Source organism: Bombus flavifrons, chromosome 7 (assembly GCF_040668555.2).
Source record: "Bombus flavifrons isolate JBK064 chromosome 7, iyBomFlav1_principal, whole genome shotgun sequence".
Taxonomy (NCBI): Eukaryota; Metazoa; Arthropoda; class Insecta; order Hymenoptera; family Apidae; genus Bombus; species Bombus flavifrons.
Genome location: NC_138448.1, coordinates 11,086,550 through 11,102,704, shown reverse-complemented (window position 1 = coordinate 11,102,704; position 16,155 = coordinate 11,086,550). Strand labels below are relative to the sequence as shown.

At 36.0% G+C, this 16,155-nt stretch overlaps 1 protein-coding gene across 1 annotated transcript in view; it reads right to left on the bottom strand.

Annotated features, from left to right (window-relative positions):
* The window catches only part of Dad (Daughters against dpp), a 121,655-nt gene that overhangs the window by 62,641 nt on the left and 42,859 nt on the right, over positions 1-16,155 (bottom strand). The gene's annotated exons all lie outside the window — the stretch shown is intronic.

The window sequence follows — 16,155 nt, the reverse complement described above, 5'->3', positions numbered from 1 at the left end:
CTAAAAAGAAGGATAGCAAAAATATTTTTCGTTTCGCTTGTACAGAGCTTCAAAAATCGCCCGAAATTCATGCCTCTAGACCAGAATACCCCCTTAAAAGTAACTTTCCGTTATACGAAGAGAAGCGCGTGCAATTTTCAAACCACGTTTCATCAAAGATCTCTCGCTCCCGCAATTTGCAGACCAAAATACCGCGCCGAAGTAACATTTGCAAAATTGTACGTATTACCAGACGGTTACTTGCGCTATCGTCTCTTTCTTTTCCAAGGAACCAAGAATCAAAGAGAAGACACGATCGGAAATGCTGCGCACAATGCGAAAATCCTAGCGGAACAAACGAGCACTGGCGCAATTTGCAGACCAAAATCTCGCGAAAAGGATCGCATTGGCGAAAGAAGAACAGTATCGCGAGAAGAAGGATACCGATTTGTAATTTCTTTGATTGCCACGGAAACGCTAAACGAATAGGCTTAATTGGAAATAAGTGACACGATGCAAAAGACCCAACGAAACAAGCTTTGAACACGATGGTACAGGCGGAGAGCGTTCCAACGGGACCGATTCTAAACGCTGCTCTGTCCCATCTGGAACTAGTTACAACGGGTTAAACCAAGGGGATGAAACGTGTCCGCCTCGATATAGAAGCACGCGTCCTATTTATAAGTTCGAATCTCGAACTGACCAGAAAACCAAACACCGCGACCGCTTCGAAGAATCGGTAATGGAGTGCTAACTAACATCTCGGCGAGATAGAAGCGAGTTTGGAATGCTCTGTCGCGGTTCGAAACGCGAATATTCCGATCGCGACGCTACGGATCCGCGTCTTATTTATGGACGGCGTGGAAGAAAGAGGAAAACGTTATGAACGTTCCTAGAAACGTATGATGCAAACTCGTGCATACGTGTACGTGTGTGTTTATCACGAGAACGTTACGACACGAAGTAGAACCGTGACCATCGAAATTGCCATGGGCGAATATTATAGCCGATGGAAAATGCAAAATACAATGATTAATGATATTGATGGGTTTTCTCGTTCGTCCTTTTCAATCGCCTCGCTTGAAAGAATATCTCTGTTCTTTTTTTTTTTTCTTTTCAAATACCTTCTTTTCTTTTCTCGTGTCGCGTTAAGAATAAAAGATGAACGACGAAGTTATCAATGTCGATGAATTACGATTAGATCGTGGTTATCGACGATGTTACACGTATTTCTACTACGATAAATTTCGTTAATTAGACAAATTACATGGCAGCAGAGATATGTTTCTCATTGTTTGAAATACATTGTGATAGATTACGATTAGCTCGTAGTGTCGATGTTATATTTCTAATACGATAAATTCCGTTCGTTATCTAAGTTAAGTGGTAGAAGCATGTCGAGTATTTATTTTTATTAGCCAGAAATTTTAACGAGACCGAGGAATTTCTATATTTTATCATTCAGTTTCAGTCTTGAAAGAAACGTCGCGCCAATCATTTTTCCTATTCTTTCCTTCTAAACATTGTGTTTTGTTGAAAACAATGTTTACTAGTTTCCGATAGTTTCCTCGCGATCAAGGATCTACTTTTACGCGTTTTCTAGTATACAACGTTTTACAATCGTAGAAGATAAACATGCACTTGATGGACCATCAATGACCCAAGAAAGATAACTGCATCTATCGCAAACGATAACTGCACACACCACTTGCTTACAGTTTTATACTGTTTATAAAAGTTAACGTACACAACATTACGCTTGCGATGTAATTATTTTGCATATGACGCATTTTCCAGTAACGTCCGATGATTATCAAACGACCATCTATTAATAATAAAAAGAATTAACATTATACATGTGATACGGAAATTGTCTACGATTTTCTAAATCGTCGATTTATAGATTGCGGCCAAGAGGGTTGCGAAACCTCTTTATTGCGGAATTATTCTCATTTGCTCGGTTATTTTTAGTTGCAATTTCTATAGAAATTGTCGTAACAAAGTTTTCACCGCTTATTTATTTCAGTATGGCAACATCGTAAAATTCTACTACAGTTTTGCAACGCTGATTATTTTATTAACAGAAGTAAGTGATTAGCCTTTAACCCTTTTGATAAGAAGAGCGTGCATATACGCCTTTAAACGTCGAGTGAACATTTATAGAGAGAAAAAAAAAAAGAAAAGATAGATGCACATACATTGACTCAGGAAAATATTTGAACGTTCACTGTGAAAATCTTTTACGAATATACAATATTATGCATACTATACGAAACATGTTGCAATTTCATTTTTATTCCAATGTACAATTTGAAACAAATCCGAAGAAATGTCGTATAAGACGCATGATATATGCACGTACGAAGGTTTTCCATTTATGCAGTTATATACTGAATTATACAAATTACTTCAATGTATTTTTCCTTACATTTTCCTCACTTGTTATGTTGTCCAAAATTACTTTCGATCTCGAGAATACAATAGCGAAGGAGTTGAAGATTACGCTGTTGATCTTTCAAGATCAAATACCTTCCGGAATCATACGTTTACCAATTATGAATAGTAAGAGCACATCTCGTCTAATGGTTTTATAAAAAGGCATAATGGAATGAAATTAAAAATGCCGAAGAAAAATACATCTAATTTGGTGTAATTAATAATTGATTAGATATTAATTATTATTAGAAAAACTTTTCGTATATTCGAAATGGTTCGAAGGAAAAACGTTGCTCTTGGAAAGGTTGACTCGCTAAAAATGTCTTTTGTTTTCTTAGGAAGCTTAAAAAACAGTATTCCAGTGATATCGTTAGAAGCCAACGCATAATACAGAGAACGTGAACCTAATCTTGAAGCAAAATCGCGATACCAGTGGCAATTGTATGAAAATCGCGATAATAGACGAGAAAAGACGGTACGTTGCGAAAACGCGTTTCACGATGCACGCACCGTGACAGGATATGCGTCGCAAGGTACTACCAGGTACTAGCCAAGGCATGATTAATGACTCGAGTAATTTGCAGGAATCCAACGCGATCGAGAACATCGGAGGATACCGGAACGCGTGGCGTCCAGAGCCCAGAGCACAGAAACGATCAGAGACGACGAATTTGTGGCTTGGTGAATCACGATTCTCGTGGAAATTCTACTGTCTGTTCATCGACCACAAACAAGCTGATGGTATCGTCTAAAATCATAATCCGCCGCGGTCAGATCATTTATCGCCAACGTAACAGCGAGTTTCTCACTTAACATTCGAAACGGCCAACTGGTAATTCACTTGTAAGAATGCTATCTTCAATCTCGACTCGAGACCCAAGAGTGTCTACGTGTGCGACACGTACCCACGGCTGGATTATCTGTCCGCGTTAAAAATTCTACTCCTAACTTCGTTCGACTCTTGTTCGTCCACTTCATTGATTATTAATTATGTACTTTGGAATTTCGATTCCAGAAGCAACTCCATACGGTATATCGGCGACTGTTTTATTTTATCTGTAGTTTGTATTTTACATCACTGAAGATTTACAGTGTGAGCCATAGATAGCAGAATATTCATCGTTTCTTTGCAAAATGCGTTACTTCGTACAGATCGAACGATATTAAAGTGTAATACTAAATCCAATATTATATATAATAAACTATAAAATATTATACAAACGCAATAATATATTAAATGTAAATTCGATGCAATATTATATAGTTGTACTTTTATCAACACAACTGCAGAAACAGGGTCTGTGCAGCGATTTGTTTCATCGTCATTTAGATATATTTGTTGTCGATGTTCCTTTACGTATTATGTACACCCTGTACATTTTTGCATCATTGATAATACCCATAAACGCATACGTTGTCGTGATAATATTTATTATAATTCTATTACTATTAGGTCGGCCGAAAAGTTTCTTTCGTTTTATAAGGAAATAATGGATGCACATTTTTCGTTTTATAGTATTTCATCGAATATGATTATCAAAATAAAAATCACAACGTTCGACAGATTAGCTTCCATGTTTGTATAAAGATGCATCGTTGTAAAAGACGTATCTGTAAAAGAAAGACACTTTCTGGACAACCTAATATTTTACTTACATCGCGGATGTATTATACCTTATGGTGTCTCATGATATAAAATGCTAAATTACTAAATAGAAACGCCAAAAATGCAGTAAATTTGTTAGAATTTTCTAACTCTTTTCTAAATATGTGACCTACGTATGTGCAATGTATGTATCCTAATGCGAGTATTCCGATACCTATAGCCAGTAGCGTATAGTGATACCATGCACAAATCGATGTCACGAACGGGACCACACACGTAGATTTCCACGACAAGACCGGATACTTTCTTCGTATCATAGCCAAGGCGTTGTTTTCAACATCATTAAAGGCGTTGCTTTAAAGATCGTTACAGGCGTTATTAAGAGCACGATGTAACGCCACATAATTTTATACGTGGCGAAATGAGCCGGATCACGCGACTCGAAGCTTTTTTGTCGTCGATGAAGCCAGCAGTGGGCACGAGTATTACTCTGCATAGTTACAATGGTTTAATAGCAATGGAAGTAGCATTATTTATTAATATTGTTTAAACGTTTTACTAATTCGTCCAACTAAAAATGTTTAATCGTTGCTTCGTAACAGCTTGTACGATACAACTGGACTCGAAACATCGAGTTATTTATAATATTTTCAATTATAAGACACGCGAAGTTATTTGAACAATTAGAGAAACTCTTCCTGCCGGATACACTACGTGTTACGCGAAAGATTTTCTGTAACATGTGACGCGATACGAACAAGTTGCTAAAGTTCGAAACAAATCGAAAAATCTACGTGTGGATACACGTTACGAGACGTTTGAACCTGCCAGATATTAAATTCATCGGAAACTGCACTTGTACGTTTCTTAATTTCATTACTCAAGCACACGATTGATATTCAATTCTTCGGAAATATATGACTTAGCTCATTTACTATCAGCAAAATTTAAACACAGACGAGCTTCGTATTGTACGCAAAATTATCGGAACAACGATTATCGCAACTATTCACACTGTACATACTATTTTCTCATCAAGCGTACGTTTCAAGTAAAGTCTACCAACTTTTACGTACATTTCAAGACTGTTTTTAAATTCCATCGCTGTAATCGTATCATCGATACGATCGTCGTCATCACGGTGCTAACGAAATAATGAAATACGTTCAAGTTTCGTGTGACAAGCACGATATATTCGCGACAAATTTTCTGCGATAAGCAAATTTCAAATTCAAATAAATAAATATGAATGATTGTATCTGGAAAAACAACAAAGCGCTACACAGGGCAATCCAACTTCTATAAAAACGAAAGAGAAAAGGGCTGCAAGTTTTCTCACTTCGTGGCAAGACATTTTTTCCAGCAGATTTCTGATTCCGGCGTTTGCAAGATCGTCGAAGGACTAATCGTTTTAGGTACAGACCCGTGTTCAGACGGGATTCATTGACTAAAAGAGAGGATGACGTCAGAGGACAACAAGTCGGACAAGAGGGCGGTCGCATTCTTCTGGAATTCCAGCGGCTCGTTCCTACGGGAGAAGCATTTCCTGCCGCTAACAGAGCTAGAAGGCAGTAACAGTAGCAAAAGGAGAAACGTAGCCGAGAGATTCAACATCCGTCAAGTATTTTTAGGAGGGATTTCATGGAAATATCCTCGGTCCCAATATGCGTCACGTAGCTCGGTTCGGCCTCATAGTTTCGTTCGTTCGCTGTTCGTTCCAGGCGAATTTATTTCGCCAAAGTTGAAGAACGAGAAAGAGGAATAATTGTTCGTTATTCGGTATTACAGTTCACCAAATGGAAAGAAATTTATATCGATAGCTTGTTAGAAATTTGGTGTAAATGCAGGGCGAGCGAGAACTTACGATTAGTATTAATAGCTTGGAATAAACAAAATAAATAAGACGGTAACGGTAGGATGAATGCCTGGTGTATGGTAAGATATTGTAGTAACTTCTTTCTTGTAGTTTCAGATGTTATTTTTGCCTCTTGTCAAAGGTAGAATTTCGCGTAGAAACGCAGAATTTTAGTAGAAATGAAAAATCGCTGTTTATATATAGAACGTCGAATAAACTTACAGTTGAAACAGGTTCGATAGAATTTCGATATTTTTCTGAAAAGCTTCTATTTCTTTAAGTATTGTTTTATCTTTTATTTCCATTTATTTTTCTCCCATTTTCATCGCCCCATGCTCATTTTAAATCCGTTTTTTCGGTTATTTTCGATCCAAGTGTATCTTTCGCATCCTATCGCTAAAAAAACGTTTCAAGTTTGAAGATAAAGCAGAAGAATCCTTATCGATAGTGCGATCTCGCATTCCAATGTTACGTATAAAAACTCTCTCGAAACATCAAAAGTCTTTCCATTTAGTGAAACCAGAGTGAGTCACGTCATTGTCAAAATTTGAATCTGAAGCTCGCTGCTGAAATTTTCCACGACACGATGTTTTCAAATCTGCCTGTACACTCTCCTCATCCATCGGCCAGCTACGTGTCGATGATGTTTGGTCACGTATCAGTGACATAATTGCCGGTGTACAAATATTTCAATACAACGCCACGTAACACTCTTCCTCGATACAAAAGGGAGAGGGGGAGAAAAAGAGCGTCTTACGGTACTGGTTACATCGTACGTCAGAACAGGAAGAAAAGAAAGAAGAGGATGGTAATAAGCTAATAATTCATATGTTCGTTCACCTTGAAAGTTAGCCGGAACGACGGTCCTTCCACCGATCGATCGGCAAATTTGCGACTGCTGCAAATTTAACGATGACATTATCGGTTAGCAGAGAACGACTACGCGTTTAATGACAGGTGTCGTGACATCGGCATGGAATTTCGTTTCTCCTTTCGAAGGTGCACCAAGTCGATCGAAACCGTTCTGCAAACACGTACATAAACGTATTTGCTCGCGATCAACGCGGTGGTAATGAGTTGCCAAGTTTACGTGTCAATTTATTCGTTATCGACGAGTAAATATTTGTACACTGATTGTCCTCGATCCCGTCTCCGCGTTTTGTAACACAAGCACGGATCTCGCGGTGAAATTTGTACACCGATGGAACTGTTAACAAACAGGAACTGCCTAAAACGTATTTTCCACTTACACGATTCATCTTTTCTTTCTCAGCTTTTTGACTTTCTCTATTTTTTCATCGCGCGTCTCGGAAGGACACTTGGCATTTGCGATTGTGTCACGATGATAAATAGACCGCGGATTCGCAGTAATATCGAATAATGCACGTAACGCGCAGAAATACACGCAACATCGAAAGTACGATACTTTTCAGAATATTTGATAGAACAGTTTCCTATATAAAAATTTGTTAGATTATGTTTACGAAGATATTTATTTGCATAAATATCCGCAGTCTAACGATAAGTGAAATAGTTGCAGAAAATAAGTGAATCAAAGAGACGAGATCCAAGACTTGTGTGTGAGAACGATAGTATATCTTTACTAATACTATGTTGCACTATATATGCGTAGAACTTTGTACTTTTCATTCGTGCGTTCAACGAGCTTCTTATTCTTCTTATAAGACGTTTCGATTTTCCTACTGGAATGATTTTTTATTTGCGAGTCAGCTATGACGACAAGTGAAGCAATTTCTAGGGAAACGAGAGCCCGTGTTACGTTATATAGAACTTTGTGTTTGCTATTTGTGCGTTGACTGAACTTTTCAATTTTCCTACCACGCGTTTTTATTTTTCTATTGAGGCAATCTTTTATTTGCAAGTGGGTCATAATGATAGGTGAACTAGGTTTCCAAGGAGACAAGATCTAAGATTTATGTGTGAGAATGATAGTGTATCTTTATTGGTACTGGAACTTTGTTTATGATACAAATTAATAACAGAGCGAATAATCGAGGATTGAAAATTGATTTTTCCGAGAAATAGATCTACGACGGTATATTAATGGAAATTAAGTGAAATTTCGATTTTCCAATGATACGATAAGTGTTACGTAACGAATGTGGAAAGAAAGTTTCGGGCTGCCAAGGATGAAATTTCGTTTAAATTTGTTCTTTGATCCGTGTTGATCGAGATCTTTGTAAGAGACTGGTAAGAAAATATTTACCGTAGTGTAGATAAATTTAGAATCAAAACATGGCTAGCGTATTTTATTTTGTAATATGGAATTTTGTGTAATGGCGTTAAGACATGTAATTCGAATTACAAACATTCAAGCCTTTAGTTTCACCGTGTTTTCGGATTTCATTTATACGTACAAAAAAAAAAAAAAAATCTCATAAATCAGCGTACATTCAATTCGTACAGCTATAACAAAAGTTGTTAAAAATGCACGCTTTGAACGATAATCTACCTGTTTGTAGCTCGTTTGTTATTATCGCGGTTAACAATTCTATAGAAATTCTAAAATAGAAATCCAATACCAACAAAGTTCAAAGTAAATCTGCTCCGTTAATCCAAAAATATAGATATAAATATGGATAGGAATATAAAAAAGCTGGGGAACGTGATCAAATAAAATCATCGTATCAATGTAAACGGATGAACAAAACTAATCGCAATTGAGATATTTATCCTCTTAAATACACGCGTTTTGCGTTTCTTTCTTTTCCATTCTTATCCATCGCTACATAGTAAATACATTATTCCGCTATTACTTCAAATCGTCATTCCCATACCACACAATTACCTATATAACAATATAACGATTCTGTAATTCCTCATCCTATACATATATGTATGTAGAAGAAAACCCACCTATAAAACCCGTATCGGACACAAGCTTCTCCCATGTGAGATTGAGAAACGAGCCGACCTTAATACTACAAGTAGCAATTCAGTCAATACGACTCAGCAATGAGTTTACAGAAGCTAACAAGCATTAAAGAGCGTATAATTCTATTCCTAATGAGTATTATCGTTTGCAATCGTTTAGCTTTATTTCTATGAATTAATTTCTGTTCGAGACAATAATACTTTTCAAGTAACGAAAGAACGTACGAATGTACGAACAATTATTAAACTATTATCATTTTCATGCTTTTTCTTACTGTTTCGACTTTCTATCTATAGTTATATATGGTAATATCGATGGTAATTGCACGTCATTGCAGCAAATTCAAATTAATTTAGCAAATATTACTGTAAATATTATTATATTATTTTCTGTAAGTATTATTCGAAATTATCATAGCTTTAGAAAAAGCTTTAGAAAAGTATTTATTATACAATTAATTGAATATACTATAAACATAGCACTGTAGATGTAACCACTACTATATGTAAATATCCCAGAATAAACGACAGATAAAAAAATGTTTAATACAATAGCTATTAATACTTTTATTTGGTATGCACATAATTTCCAAGCTATAAATAGACTGCAAAGGTTTATGCACTTGCGAGAAATTTAAATACGCAAGATACAAAATGTTGGAACTAAACTACTCCTTATAGTAATTAGAGAATGAAACAAATCTCTATTTAAATTTCATTGCTTCGATTCTGCCTGTAAAAATCTGATCTTGTTAATTTAGTCAATTACAATTCTACTTCAACATTGAACTTCCTTTCCTTCAACATTACGCTACCAATCATAAATAGTAGAATATTGACTGGCTAATTTTACAGCAATTAAAATCTTACGTTATACGACGCATATAACAGCTTTACGATACGATAAACTCAAAATAAAAGAAACGAAAAGCATTTGATTTGTATTAAATATCAGAAACTGCCCTATTATATATAAAAAAAATATAAATAAAAATTCATTCAAAGATACTAATATACAGAACCATATTCCTATGAACATATAGAATCATCTGGATACATCAATAAACCGCAAACTCTTATTCAAGTTCATATTTTCGAGAATGTAATTAGAAAAGTAGAACTCGAGTGGGAAGTTGTTTTACCCACCAAGCATTAGTATTACCTACAAAGTATCGAAAGAACTATACTCTGGATATTTTATATATTTCTTCGTACTGTGTGATTTTGTACAATTCCAAATACCAAGTATTATATAAAGTAGAATACTTTGGACACTTTATATATTTCTTCATACTGTGTGATTTTGTACAATTCCAAATACCAAGTATCATAGAAAATAGTATACTTTAAATATTTTATATATTCCTCCTTATTATGTCCATTTTGCACAACTTCAAATACCTACTATTACACAAATCGCTATACTTTGGATACTTTATATATTTCTTCATACTGTGTGATTTTGTACAATTCCAAATACCAAGTAGTATCATAGAAAATAGTATACTTTAAATATTTTATATATTTCTCCTTATTATGTCCATTTTGCACAACTTCAAATACCTACTATTACACAAATCGCTATACTTTGGATACTTTATATATTTCTTCATACTGTGTGATTTTGTACAATTCCAAATACCAAGTAGTATCATAGAAAATAGTATACTTTAAATATTTTATATATTTCTCCTTATTATGTCCATTTTGCACAACTTCAAATACCTACTATTACACAAATCGCTATACTTTGGACACTTTATATATTTCTTCATACTGTGTGATTTTGTACAATTCCAAATACCAAGTATCATAGAAAATAGTATACTTTAAATATTTTATATATTTCTCCTTATTATGTCCATTTTGTACAACTTCAAATACCTACTATTACACAAATCACTATACTTTGGATACTTTATATATTTCTTCATACTGTGTCATTTTGTACAATTCCAAATACCAAGTATCATAGAAAATAGTATACTTTAAATATTTTATATATTTCTCCTTATTATGTCCATTTTGCACAACTTCAAATACCTACTATTACACAAATCGCTATACTTTGGACACTTTATATATTTCTTCATACTGTGTGATTTTGTACAATTCCAAATACCAAGTATCATAGAAAATAGTATACTTTAGATATTTTATATATTTCTCCATATTCTGTCTATTTTATGAAACTCCAAATTTCTATTACTGTAGAAAGTACTATACTTTGGATGCTTTGTACGTTAGGTGATCCCAAAAGTTAAGGAAATAATAGAAGCACGACATTTTTCGTGTTATTTAATCGAATTACGTATGGCCGATTTTGTTCCAACAGAACAAAACGTTCTAAACATAATTCGCAACCTATTTCATTTCAATAGAAAGAAAGTTCTGAGACAACCTACCGCACCTTTTCATGCTACGCGCATTACGTGCAGTTTTGCGCTCTCAAATTTCATCCTAAATACGTAAAAATCCGCAGTCTACGCATCGAGAGTCTAATCTAACTAATCTAAAAAGATCGTCAAATCGATGATACAGAAGATCGATCGTCAGAATCGAAACGTATCGATTTCCGTTAATCCGGAAACCGATGGGGCGGTTTCGGTAGGGTCGTGGCTGGATCGGGCCGCTGGAGGAAGCAACGGAATGCGAGAGAGCCACTCCCGCCTCTCGTCGAAGATACGGGTTGGGGCCGAGCAGCGGCGACCTAGAGGCCGAAAGACAGAGGGAGAGAAAGGAAGCCCGTCTCGAGGAACGACCGAGAGCCTCGTCGAGGAACGTCGCATCGCGAGAAACAGGCAGAGAACGATCGAGCCCAACGAAGAGTGCGTGCTTTTCAGCTCGTTCTTTTGCGCCGAGTGGGCAGCAGCCGATGGCTTCGATCCATAAGATGAAACGAGAAGAAGATAGAATATAGAAGAAGATAGGAAGGTTGGAGTACTCGAGTACTATGGCAAGAGGGAAAAAGAAAGAGAAGATGAAGAGAAGTGTATTCGCGAAGAGAAGAGGAGAGGAGAGGAGAGGAAAGAGTGAGCTAGATTCTTTATACGCTGGCTCACGAAAGTATTTGAACATTTACCGTGGACAATTTTTTATTTTCATACTGTACGCGTTCTATTTATTCGATTCATTTTTACACGGTTCTTCGTTTCCAGGCTTCGGCGAGTTTCCCATTTCACATTGTACTACGTCCTCTGGTCCTTACATTTTTGAAATCTACGTTATGCCTCGAATGCGACGATACGTGGAAAGTATATGTTACGCGGAACATTCTGAAATTTCACTAGCGCTGTAATGCCATTGACACGATTATATCGGTGAATGTTGAAACCAATGTAAAGACGTACATAGAATTGACTAGATATTTATTGGAAACGTGTGTGTGGTGAAATATCGATATACAGTATGACTGGACATATATTTTAAAAGCACGCAGTGAACGTATAATATCGCGCTATCGAATATCTTTTTTAATATAACGGATAGTTGACTGTTTAAATATTTTCGCGATCTCTGCAAATATTTCTGTGGTAAATATCTTGTAACTTCTATATACATTTTCAGATATGTTTCAAGTTTCATCGATATAATCATGATAGTCGAGTGAGACAAACAGTGCTAATGAAATTTCAAAATGTTTCGTCTAACGCACGTAATACGTTCATAAAAGGTGTCTACAAGTGTGCAAACGCTTTCGTACGACTGTGTGGATGATACGAGACGAACAAAGAGAGAGGAAACAAGGAGTGGAAGATGTAGGAATGGTAAGATGATAGAAAGAGAGAGAGAGAAAGAAAGAGAGGAGAAGAGAAGCGTATCAAGGACGACGAAACGAACAGAGTAGTATTATAAAAGGCAGGCGACAGGCGCCCGCCATACCAAAGAGCTTCGTGTTACCGGTATCCAGGTCCCTCCCTTCGACTGGCGCTATAAGGCGCCCTGCTCCGTATAACTTGCCCTTAACCGCGTCTTCTGCTTTCACGGTCTTCTCTTCTCTCAAGGTTGCGCAAATTTCGGTCGCTGACACGTGACCGAGCGTACGATTTAAACGTATTTACTGATCGTGCGATGATCGGTATAGTAAATCGAGTTTCGAGGATGTTCACAGACACGAAGCAACTACTAAATACAAAATGATATACAACATAACGCGAAGAGGCGATAGAATGTTTCAAAGGAAAAATTTTGAAAAACAAAGTCTAAAATACCAGAGATATCGTTGATAACCGTGAGTAGTTGATACGACGTTAAACTCGTGCATACAAACATATTTTATATAATGATTACGATCGAATTGTGCTTGAGAAAATTCGGAAAATTCTACTAAAACTGTCTCTCATCTACGAAAACATGAATATGACTATGTGTGATCGATCACATCGATAATATCAATAAATATACTTACCAAATATAGATTTAGAAAAAAAAAGAAAGAAAAAAAGAAGAATCTACGAATCGAATATCAAACAACTAATAAGCAGGAAGATTCAAAAATTAAATCAGAGCTACCACGTTCCAAGAAATCTACTTTCGTGGAAACTTCCGAAGATAACGATATAACAAACACAACGATCGACGACACAGTAAAATGGTCTAACCATAATATAATACGTGTAAGTAATTACTACGGCGAGAATAACTGAACATCGTCATTATTTGATTGAAGAATTGAAGAGTGTTTGATAGAATATCATCAGCGCTATCATGATGCCAGCAGAAACAATACGATGATTCAGGACGGGCTTTGAATCGAGAGCGGGAAGCTTAAAAACGCAGCCGGCGTAACGCAATACGAACGAGATTTGTCCTCGTGCGTTTGAAAGGGACTGCACGGAGCGTTGTGCCATGTCCTTCGTCGTATTCGTTGAATTTTGCGCAACCAACTGGTGGAACTCTGTCGCTGACAGCGTGCACAGAGCACGTGCGGAAATAAATCGTATCGCCACAGAAATTCTTTATACACACGCTTCTCGCTTCCCTTTCTTCTTCTTCTTCGTCTTTCCATCTTTTTTCTCTTTTTTTTTTCTTTTTTTTCGAGAAAAAAAATTAACGATTAAGTCCCTCGATATTACTCGTTCGAGACTGAATATCGAGACACGCTTTTTCTTTCTGTTTTTCTTTTTAATGGAAACTGATCGAGATGACTTTTAAAAATCATCGATTCGTGCCTCCTTTTGATAATTATCTTGAGAAAAAAGTTAATGAGGTGATTCTTTGAGACCCGCCCATAAACATATCCTGATAATTCTTTGGAGTAAAAAATGAAAGTGATAACTCTTAAACATCGTCGAGTTGTATCGCCTTCTTATACGGTTGTTTGATGAAAAAACTAATTAGACGGTCTTCTTTTTAAGTTGTCTGTAAATTCCGTGATATTCTTTTATTATTGTCTCTTTTTTCTATATTTAAATCGCATAAACTGCTTGGTTATTAGAGACAGAAACTATTCTATAGTTCTATATTATTTTTGACGTTAAATCATTTATATTAATATGTAGTAATTAGACTGTGCGGAATTTTTAATATTTATAGGAAATTTACCGATGCGAGAATCTACAGAATACAAATGTAATATGAAAAGATATATGAAATATCCAGAATTTGTATCTGTTATAATATTTAGTAAGCGGAAAGCTTAAATTGCACGCAAAAAGATATGAATTTGCATAAATATTCACAGTCTAGTAATAATTATCGTTATAGCGATGGTTTAACATGTTCACTATTCGTTGACTATTCATTATCTGCAACATATTAACAAATAATTTTCATACGAAATGTATCCATGTATTTCCAGAAAAATCCTAAAAATCGTAATAATCGATGATACAATTAAGGAAAGATTGACTTCGTACAAAGAGACGCTAACTTTACCGCGATTCTAATAATTGAAAAATTCTATTCTACTGTACGACTGATGTTAATCGAAAGAATTTAAAGGATCTGCCTATAGAAATTGCGTTATGTACACGATTCCTGTTCTCGAAGCTTCTCAACCGTTCCACTGTTTTAATTGCCTCCGGTTCGTAGTCCACCGCATTACGGAATGTTGGTTCGAGTTTCATGAATGAAGAAATTTCTCCTATTTCCCGGGTGAATGCAACAAGTGGCGATGAGCGGTCTTTTATCTGCTCTGCTCCATCGTGCTGGCCCAGTTTCCTTCTCCGAGCATAAATCTACTACACACCGACTACATCTGCTGCCTCGTGACAGACAAACTCTCATAATCAATTTCTTTCTTCCAACGAACGTAATCAAATTCTTCTTCTTTTCTCTACATATTTATTTCTAGATTCGCGAAATCTCTCGAAAGCTGGAATGCTCCTTTCTTCTTTTCTCTTTTTTTTCTCTCGAAAGTATATCTATCTTGTGAGAAACTGAAATCTCAACAAATTTCGTTGAGAAAACATGATTTATTTTTCCTTAATGCAAATACAACGAATTAACGAATATAACGATTAAAACGTAAGCGTAAAGGCCAGAGACACAAGCTCAATCGCATCGTTATTAGTTAACTTTTAATTGTAATGATATGATTTACGGAAATTTCTCTATCGTCGAGAAAGTAATACACGAAATAAGATTAAATCTGCTGAATTATATAGTCGTCTACTCGACAACGCTGAACGAAAATTAAATAAAAATAAATTAGTATCGTCAGTTTCGTACTTTCGCCCGAGTTATTTATACAAGTTATTATTCATTCGAAGAGTTTCGAGACTTTCGAATCGCAAAAATAGCGTAAACTTGTTGACTTTCGAGGGTACTTTTAAATTTTCAAAGCACCCAGCGTTCTACGCTTACTCCTTCTTTTTCTTCTCCTTTTTCCAATTCCTTTTTTTCATCCTCTCACTTATACCACCCGCATTTACGCGGATGACGAATACCACCAGCAATCTGATTTTATCATGCTAATACCGCTATCGTGAGAGACCTCGTGTTTTTTCCTCGACCGACGATTCCGCGCTGTCGACCGATACTTTTATCGCCGCGAAATAGCTCGATCGAAACGGACGGCCGATTTATCGTAAAAATTACGTCAAACGATAGAACGAATTCGGTCTAACGATTCACGTGATCTTTAAACGATTCTCGATTCAATTGCGTCTCAATCGTACTTACTATCCTCGTGATTATGCGAATGGATATATCTTCTTCGATTAATCTCTGCTCGTTTCTGTTTTTTAATTAAGCGTTCTATATTAGGAAGCTTTACTGCGATATTCAGTCGGCTTGCGATAATTGTTTTACGTATCGTGGAATAGAAATAAATTTCTGTAGGACACTTGTACTAGTTCTTTTTTTCGACTTTCTCTTTCTTCCAGATCCTATCTTTTTAACGTTCGTATGATGTAAGCGCTTTTACAAATTTCATCAAGCT